Source organism: Castor canadensis, chromosome 11 (genome assembly GCF_047511655.1).
Source record: "Castor canadensis chromosome 11, mCasCan1.hap1v2, whole genome shotgun sequence".
In the NCBI taxonomy this organism is placed as follows: Eukaryota; Metazoa; Chordata; class Mammalia; order Rodentia; family Castoridae; genus Castor; species Castor canadensis.
In genome coordinates this window covers 73,217,630-73,228,321 of record NC_133396.1, presented here as the reverse complement: position 1 = coordinate 73,228,321, position 10,692 = coordinate 73,217,630, and the positions used below count along the sequence as shown (strand labels likewise).

Here is a 10,692-nt window from a genome sequence, read left to right as displayed (position 1 = left end):
TGTGAGACAGGAACTGTTTTGTCCTCCCTTCTTTACATGATGGCCAAGAGCTGCTGTGTTCAGGTAGCAAAGCTCAATGTTTGCAGTCTGTGTTTCATGCAGGCAGCAGCAAGTTTAGTACAAACAGGAATATCTGGGTCCTTGCTTCACAGCACAGCACTCACACTGTGTCCCACCCCAGAACATCACACAGCCTTTCAACCCTGGCATGGTGTCCAAGAAAACCCACAGTGTGGCAAAGAAACTTAATGTGCTAGATGTGATACATCATTCCACAGGAAGAGGGCCATGGGTGGTGATGTTGCTAGTGGGCTCTGCTGTTCTCGGGTGGGCACTAGGCTTGGGGGAAGAGATATACAGAGTTACCGAGGCAATATGGTTGCTCTCCATGACCTCAAAGATCATCTGCTGAAAACCAAAGAAGAATTGGAGTGAAATAGGCTCATGTTGTTTGAGGAGGAGGACCTCTTCAGGATAGCAGGTTCCTCCACAGGGTGAACCAGGAGATCCAGGATGCTATTCTGCTTTTTATGGGTTGTGCACATCTCCCTGACATCCTGCATTTTCTTTCTTTATGACTAGTGGTCTTGAACTAGCCATAGTTCAAGTGATCTTGAAATTATAAATGTTAAAATTTATAAACCACAAGGTAATTGGTGTGCAGAACATGCTCCTTCAATTTGTGTGTATTTGTGCTAAAGATGATGCCCATCCAAGATTGAAGTACTTACAAAAGTAGTCATTGCACTTGGATGGAACTAGTTTGTGAGGGAAGGGTATTAATTTTCATCTTGTCTTCTGATTTTTAGATGATCTTACGTGGAGAACCAAACATGAAAAGAACATGATGAGAGGAATCAGCAAAACACATGGAATATTGGAATACCCGCAACTTGGTATCTGTTAAAAGGCCAGGTCCACAAACTGCAGCAAATAGGTGAGGTCCAAACATGAGCTTTCTGTGCCATCTTGAAGGACTTCACTCTCACCTGACATACTGCCCAGCAAACAGCTCAGGATATCACAGGAGCCTTAGTATCTTAGTCTGTTTCCATGTAGATGTACCTTTGTTCTATAGTTACTTCAAGGGATAACTACCTGGAGAAAAGCTAAACCATGGGCAAAATTGAGGTCATATTTGGACGTCAGTCCAGAGTCCTAACTGAAAAGGTGAAAATCCTCTGAAGTTGAAGAGGAACAAGTATTCAGAGGAGTTGTACAGTAATCCTTGTTCATGGATTTATTACACATGGTCTTAACCAAGTGTGGTCAAACAAAATATTAAAGGAAAAGAAATTTCAAAATAAAATTCCTGCAGGGGCATTCTGCAGCTCAATGGATACAAACAAGCTCTTAGTCAGTTCCATGTTATCATCAGTTGTGTTTAAATTGTTATGTGATCTGCTGAGAGTTCCTTGTCTTTAATTTAATGAAAATTTTCTTCCCAAAATTGTATTTATTATTATATGAATTCTTGGTGTTATCCTTTAGGATTTAAAGCAGAAATAAGAGGTGCAGAAATAAGGTCCACAGTAACTAGAGAGTACATAAATACAATATGCATTTGGTAATAATTTGGGGATAAATAAATGAATTAAAGTCAAATCAAACACAAGTATAAATAATTGGCTGATGTTTCCCTAACTCTGTGTAAGGTATTCCTACAACAGCCTCTTATGATATAATAAAAAAGAAATTACTATAGAACCTGGAGACCTCCTCATAGAAACTATACAAAATGGATAGTACTGCCTACAAAAAATTTAATACACAAACGTTACTCAACTTGGGACTTGGGTTACATGACAAGGGGAGAGTATATACAGGAGGTATGGGGTTAGATAGAAAATCCAAAACATGAAAGCATTTGGTGTTCCCACTCCAGAGGAACTGTTACAGAAACCTTAAAGCAACAGAGGTTAACATGAGAAGGGGATCAGGAACCAGTGTAAAGATCAGGTAGAGATGAATTAACCTGGGTTGTGACACATTTGTACATGAAAGCAATGCTAGGAATCTTTCTGTATAGCTGTCCTTATCTCAACTAGCAAAAAAGCTATGTCTTTCTTATTATTGCTTATTTCTACTCTTCAACAGAACTGGAGAAAAGCGCAGAACAGGTTCTGCCTAGAAGTGAGGGGGAAAGTGAGGAGAGGGTGGAAGCTGGGAGTAGAGGGGAGAAACAACCCAAACAATGTATGCACATGTGAATGAATGAATAATAAATACATAAACAAATGTTATTCAACTTGTACATAGTCCTTTAGATTGGAATAAGAACTAAAGTCTAAAGTATGCATTTTGAACCACATCTATCTTCCTTAAATTAATTTCAGCAGAATTTGCAGATAATAGGTGTTTGCAATCAATATGTAAAATCAAGATCCCACATGGAAAATGTATTATTGTCAAAATGTGGTTACATTTGCATTAGAGATTATAGAACATTTTATAAGCTATAGGCTTTTTAAAATTAGTTGCTCTTGAATGTTTGTTAGATTTTCAAACCAATCATCAAAACTTACTATCTCTTTACTTTTTTCCCAGAGTAAAACTTTTATCTAACTATTCACTATAATTGTTTTTCAAATTTCTGTTGTTTTCTGTATAACTATAGGCACAGTTTTCAGTTTTCAAATGAACTTAAATTGATGAAACATTTAAACCCTCTGAACATGGTGAGTAGTGTGGTTATTTCCTATCAACATAACAAGAAGTAAATTTGCCCAATCTAGTTGAAGAGAAGAAAGCAAACAGCATGAAGAGCTCCAAAATAATGAAGGCAAAAATGAACATTTATTTCAAAACAAGAAGTATAATTTAAAATTAAACCTTATCTCTTCAGCACAACCATACTGACTACTGACTTTAGAATAAACATGTTATTTATTCATAAGATCCGCAATGTGAAATCAGGACAAGAACAAAAGTCTAAAGCCATAATAATAATACTAGGCTCTAAACAAACAAAAATGTCTTTTTTTATTTTACAAAATCAGAGAATAGGACAATAGAAAAGGTCATCTGGGGGGGAGGTTGGTACCAGTGATAAGGGGAGGAGGTGAGGAAAGGATGTGGGAGGGTGAATATCATGCAAATACAGGAAAATGATACTTGTTGAAACTACTGCAAGAATGGGGAAAAAAGGGAGAAAGGAGAATGATAGGGGTGTGTGTGAAGTGAAGTATGATATAGTTGATATGTTGTAAGAATTTTTGTAAATGCCAAAGTGTATCCCACTTAGCATAAAAATAAAAAAATAAAAATTAAAGAAAAGAATTATCCAGGATATGGGCATTTTTACAAACATATTCTTTACTGTTAGATTATGAGTTACCTAAAACAAAATCTTGCCAAACAGATGAAATCATTTTCTGCAAAACCATTTAAATTAAATGTGTAATATATATACACTTGGCTGTAATAAATAAAGCCATATTTATTACACTACTATAATTAAGCAATGTTGTAATTTTTGATAAGTTTGCAGATGCAGCCTGATCCTCAGGAAACACCAAAGAGTGAACTATACACAACAATTTACCTTGTCTAAAGGAAAAAAGGAGTTGGATTTTATAATCTCAAATTGGTCAGTAATTGACTATAGCCACTCTGGGGGATGAAGAAGGGAACAAAATTCCCAAAGATTTCTGATTTTTTATACACAGGCAGTTCCACTGTTCAAGAGCACAAATGAGAAGAAATTTACAACTGCAAACTGTTGGCTACAAAGCACACAGATGCATATGGAGGAGCTCAGAGGTAAGATAGTGATCTAAGTGCATGGGAAAGCAAGAAAAGGGAACCAATAATGTCTACTATACAAATTTTACATTAAAATATATATTCTTATAATTTTTTCTATAATACCCCCACTTCTTATTATAGTTTTTATTAAGTATGTGGTTGAAGTGATGGAGAAATGAATCTGAAGAGCTCATTCTTTTTAACCTCTACCAAGTATTACTATCATTTACCTACAGACCCTTGCAGTGTTTGCAAAAGCTGTGCAACACCCTATTTGTATTTGTGAGTCCATGGTCTAACAATGTGTATGGAAAAGCATATTTAAATGCTGAATTAGAAGAACAAAGATGATTAACTTACATAAGGGAAAGGTAAAATGTCCTCCATAATCAAGGATTGAAGTTCAGATTCTTCCCAAGAAGTATCTGAGTATATGTGACACACAGATTAGCCTAAACAAAGAGTAGAACTGAGACAGATAGAATGACCTAACTCTATCTAAAAATATTTGATTGAATTAAGCCCTGTTAAATACTGTTAAGAAAATTAATGTTAATGATAGTCTTCTATTGTAAGCATTCTTTAATGTTTACTTTTCTTCCAAATACTTCACACTGTTGAGGCCAGGCTGACTTGACCTTTTGACAGCCATCAGACCTTCTCTTATTGTTGGGCTCCTTTGAACAGGGAACTGATAACTGAGCAGTCCCTCTTTTGACAACTGGCCAGGCTATCATCATGGCATTCTGACTTCTTTGGGTACTTTCTGGACACTTTGAAGAAACTGCAGTCCAACTACAGGGAATTCTGCAACCACTGTGCAGTGGAAGCCACTAACTTATGCTTCAGGAGGACTTGTTCCATTCCCAGTTGCTCTAGGCAATGTGTCTTCCCATCTTGGGAAGACTGTACTCTCAACAGAAGCCTCAGGAAACTCTAGATAACTCTGCTCACCCTGAAGCTATTCTCATTCAGGATGAGAGGAGGATCACCTCCTCACCAAGTCAGCAAGAAAAACCCCTGTGATTGGTGCAATAAGAGACTTGTGATAGGTTTTTATGTAAGCTTCTGATAGATATTTATGTATGGCTTGTGACTTGGGGAACTAGAAGCTGCTTTGGTAAAATTATAATACATGCACATGTATGTCATCTTTCTCTTTTGGTTATAAAATCGGACTGTTTGCTACACTTTTTGGGTTAGTTTAGGAGGCTTCTCTTCTGTGTAATAAACTCCTGTAATATTCCCTAACAAAGGCTTCTCTCAAATAGTCTTTTGTGTACTTGTGATATTTATCTGGGTTACAGTGGAGTGAGCTGGTTTCAGGAAACCACATAAAAACTTGGGACTCCCAGCAGCAGCAACAGAGATGACAGTGGCAGCAGCAGTGAGGAGGTGGCTGAAGAGTTAGAGAGAGCCACCTGACCTAAAGATCCAACCTGAAACTCTGAGCTGTAACACTAGAAGGCAGCTGAAGAGCTCCAGGGATTGACCAAGAGGAGAATCTACAAGAATCTAGGAAGGACAGTAGAAAAGCTGCTCTACAGTTGATGAGAGGCCAAGAATAACTGAAGGCAGGAGTTGAGGCTCTGAGGACTGCAAGCTCTAGTGGACAGAACAGTTTCCAAGAGCCTTTAGGGATGATTAGCCACAGGTCCTCAAACCCAAAGCTCAAGAATCACAACTCTGGCCAGTGGGTGTTGGCACTCTACCCTGGGCAGTAAGCTTCTATCTTGAGCAGATACAAGCCTTCTGTTTTGAAAACCTGGGCACCATAAGACTCTTGTTCTCAAGACTTAGAGCTAAAAACCTCTAAGTCTGATGGCCTGTAAGCCATCAGTAGTGAGGGAGTCACACTTGCCTACCTATGATTGCTATCTGGTTAAGCCAAAGAACCCCAACCAGAGGTTTGCAACACAAAGGCATTGATTGTGCAGTTCATGTGGACAGGAGCTATGTGACATTTCCACAAGAGCTCACAGACCATTCTTGAAGGCATACTATACTGTTAACGCTGGCCACAATTTAACTCACTTTTAGAATTTCTTTTAGGCATCAGAACTTTGAGCCTTACTTATATTTTAAGGGAAAATATTTTTAGTAAGTTTATACTTTATGGCTTTTCTAAAAATAGAGCATTAAAACAGTTAGAAGTACGTTAGCAACCCATGCTGTACATTGCCACCAAACTCTATTAATCTTTTGCAAAATTATGAAATCAATTATTTACTCAAGCAATAATTATTGCTGTGTTTCAGACAAGGGATTAGGTCATGGAAACAGAGATTAATAAACAATTATATCCTGCCCTGAGGAAGCTCCCAGTTCTTGTGATAACTGTTATCCCATTCTGTAATTTAGCATAGTGATGAGGTATGTAATTAACTACTTGGGAGGCGGTGGTTTTAAAGATAGCCATATGCTGTGCTAATTGCAAAGATTTTCCCAGAAATTTTCTACAAAATATATTCAAACTGCCCTTTTAATGCTAGAGTTCTGCTAACACAAAATATTTCACATTCTGGAAGTAATAAGTCAGCTGAGCAAAGGCATTAAAAAAGAAGTATATTTACAATGGGAAGCATGATTTTCAATATGCCCTGATTTGTTAAAAACAAATACTGATAATAATGAATGATTCTTTATTCTTCTCTTCACTTAGAGACATGGAAGAATGACTAAAGAAATACTGTAAAATTTAAAAAAAAAGAAAAAAAATCACATTATTGGCTTAGCATGGTGGTCTATACCCGTAAATGGAAAACTTGGAAAGGGAAGTCAAGAAGATCACAAGTTTGAGACTCGCTTAGGATGCACAACAAAATCCTGTGTTAAAACAAACAGTGATGGTTGTGTGATTCAAGTGGTAGAGCACCTGCCTATCAAGCCTGAGGCCCTGGGTTCAAATCCAAGTACTGTCCCCACCAAAACAAAACAAAACAAAATGAAAAGCAACTTGAAAACAAACTAACAATGCTCCCCAAAACAGAATAAAAAGCATAATTTTCTGCAGAAATTAGTTTAATTTAATCCTTGTATAGTAGGTCCAGCATCAGAACAAATTAGAAAACTAAGAGATAAGTATAAAGAAAAAGGGTAAAATAGCTACTAATAATCATAACACCACAGACAAATGAGTTTCTATATGTGGTAATGCTTCTTTTAGACTTCTCTAGGTGCATATACATTTGTTACATACTATGTAACAAATCATTTTCTAGAAAGCAATTTTGAATTACCAGTATAATATGAAAAGTATTCTATAATTGGAAATGTGGTTTAAATAATTATTTCAAAAGCAGTTTACTATTCCATTTCAGGAAGTGATCATAATGTCTAAAAATAATTAGTCCTTTTTAGTTCAAAATGATAATTTATGTTTAGCTTATACAACATATTATTGAACTTTGCAGAAGAGAGTTTAGTTCAACTGATATTTTTGTGATTGTTTATAGCTTACACTTGGTCATTTCCCTTTCTCATTGATTTTTAGAAGCTCTCAGTCATATATTAAGGGTGTTAACACTGAAATATGTGGTGTATATAATGTGTATATAAATTATTTGGGCTTTATTTCACAAAATATTACTTGTAATATATAAGTTGAAATTATGAATTTTATATTTTATTAGTTTATGTTTTCAGTATTCATATAGAATGGTTGTTTTCTAGCTTAAGATTATAAAAACATCTATCTATATTGTGAAAATATGTGATTTGTATAGTTTCCATTTTTGATTTTTTTTGTTAAATGAGTCAGTTCTATCAACATATTTTACTAAAAACACCCAATTTCTCTACTCAAATTAAATGATCATTTTTTTGCACTAGCATCATACTGATTAAGAAATATAGCTTTAGTATCTCTTTTAGACGTAGTGCATCAATTTCTCCTTACAATTTGTGGCTTTTGACATACATGCTTTTCTGGGTTAACTTTACAATCTTTGACAAAGCACTCAGAAACTCTCTTTAGGGTTTTGACATAATTAAATCATATTTATAGAAAAGAAAAAAATTATTCCTTTAGAATATAGCTTCCTTACTTAGGGACATGGTACATATGATGTCACTATAGTCTTAGTTTTCTTCACATTCTTTATAAACATAGCATGGGGCTTTTGCTAAAGATTTTATGTTAGTGAAACTAGTTTGGTTGAGATGGTTTACCTTCTATTTTTTGACCTGGATATTATTTGTTTATATTTAACATTATTTTTAATTTTTGTAATTTATAATTTATTATTTCATGTTCTTCTCTTTTATATTCTTTACTTTTATAAATTTTCAGCAATTTTTGTTTTATGTTAGATAACCAGATGATTAATAAATGGTTTTAGCTTTGTTTTTAAAAAAAATTAAATATATACATTGCTTTCAGGTTTTCTTTGTAAAGTTAAATACCAGTAATGTTAACAGGCATTTTAATAGTGTTCTTGATTTAGAGGAAGTGTCACAGTTATTTCACCATTAATATGCTGTTTACTTCAGATTACTTTATTAACCAAGTAACTGAACACAATTAAACATCTGGTAAACTGAAAATGTCATAATTGGGATTCTGATGTGAATTCTCAGTTCTTCATTTTAATAAAGAAAGAATATAGTTTATATTTATTGAAAATATACTATGTGCTGGACGTAAGCAAGAGTGATAATCACTTACAGTACTCTGTATTTAATTATCACAACAAGGTTAGTAAGTAAACTGAAGGACATCAGAGCTAGAACTTGAACTCAGGTTATCTGGGAAAGATATGCCAAGCCGCAGAATCTAGTAAAAACAAAATTAATTTGTGTTTAGGAGGGAAAAACAATACCTTGATCTGGTTAATATTCATGAGGAGATCATTAGGGTAAAGATGAATTCAAGTTCAGATGTGCTGGACTTGACAAGTCTTGGATGTGAAAGTGAAGAACTGTTCTTTTACATTCCTGTAGCACTCAGGAGAGAAATCCTTGAAGTTCCATTATCCAGGATTCAGCTGATTTGGCTGGCTGAGCCAAATCAAATCTCAAGTTGAGTCATGTTGGGATTTGATTATAATCTGGTGATGTGAAGAGCAAGAGGAAGTTGATAGTTAAGGAGAGGACAAACAAATTCTTGTAAGTCACTGGATTTATTTAAATATTGTGCAGCCTTACAAAAGAAGGGAAGCTTCTGATTCAACAACTGAGGTGCAGACTGGAGACTGGATCACTTCCTCAGGCACAGAGGACTCAAGGGAACACCGACTTTCAGAATAATCAAGTGGTTCCTCCCTGCCTAAGTGTCAGGGTTCCATTCATTCCCTGTCACAGTTCCCATTTGAACCAGAACGGTTTGTTTATGATGATCATCTTTTCTAAAATTTATCCACTTTCACATTCAGTCCATTCTCTTTTTTCAGTTCTGTCTGTTTTCTGGCTTTAGGAAAACAGATTATTTACTACTGTTAAAATTTTTGATTACTTTGGCTTTTTTTGTTATCGTCTTTTTGGGTGGTACTGGGGTTTGAAGTCAGGATTTCACAGTTGCTAACAGGTGTTTTACCATTTGACTCATTTCGCCAGTCCTTTTCTGAATTGGGTGTTTCTCCAGATAAGTTCTCACCAACTATTAGCTGAGGGCTGACTTCAAACTGCCATCCTCCTGATCTCTGCCTCTTGAGTATCTAGGAATGCAGGTATGATCTGCCAGCAACCAGTGAAGTTATTATTATTATTATTATAATTTATCAATCAAAACTCCTTGGTGAAGGCTATATTTTTTTTTTAGAAATACATGTCCTAGAAAAAAAAATGTAGCTACTGATACATTTAATTTGGATCAGTTTTATGTATCAGGAGTCAGTTGACAATATAGTTCTCCATCCTTAATTTTGCACCTTTTTAAACTCTACAACTCCTTTTCTTCTGCTTTAAAGCAATTATTTTATGACTGACAGGAGCAAAGGATATGAGGAGTTGGTAGCCACTTTAATTTAATTTTGACAGGAGATATTTTACTGTGCCATTATTTATCAAAGCTTATTTATTTAAAAATATCTCATTGGCAAGTAAAGATTGCCATATATTCACTGTACGAAATGTGATGATTTGGTATATGTATACTATGTTCCAGGATTAACACAATTCAATTAATTAACATTCATAACTACCCATTCTGCACATTAGACACTGACAATTCTTCACTTTACAATTAAAAATTCTTACCCTTTGACCTACATCTTCTTGCTTTCCCCAACCACTAGCCACAGGCAATAAGCATTCCACTCTCTGCTACTCTGTGTCACTTTTTTCTATTTCACATAAAAATGAAAAAAGTATTGTTTTATCTGGCTTATTTTATTTGGCATGATGCCTTGGAGGTTCATCCATGTTGTCATGAATAACAGAATGTTGTTCACTTTTAAGAGTGCATGGTACTTCCAGACACACACACACACACACACCACACACTTTTACACACACACACACAGACACTGCTTGTTTTATTCATTCATCCATTGACAGCTTGTATGTTATTTTTATAGCTTGGCTGTTATGACTAATGCTGCAATGAATATAGAAGTACAGATATAATTTTGAAATACTGAGTTCATTTCCCTTGAATATATACTCTTAAATGGGATTGCTTGATCATATAATAGTTGTATTTACAAGATTCTGAAGAAGCTTCATTTTGTTTCCCAAAGTAGCAGCATTAATTTGCATTCCCATGAACAGTGTACAAGAATTACCCTGAATTTCTACCTTCATCACACTTGTTATTTTTGTATTTTTATAATGGCCCTCCTAACAAATACAATATCACATCTCATTTTCATTTTGATTTGGTTTTCTCTGATGATTAGTGGTGTAGAGTAGTTTTTATGCCCCAATTGGCCATTTATATGCCCTCTTCGGAAAGTCATGGACTATGGTCCTTTGGCCATTTTAAAATTTGGTTATTTGTTTTTTTTG

At 35.1% G+C, this 10,692-nt stretch overlaps 1 pseudogene; it reads right to left on the bottom strand.

Moving 5' to 3' along the window:
• Window positions 1-267: 267 nt before the first annotated feature.
• Window positions 268-4,484, bottom strand: LOC109702237 (phagosome assembly factor 1-like; annotated as a pseudogene).
• Between the last annotated feature and the right edge of the window lie 6,208 nt (window positions 4,485-10,692).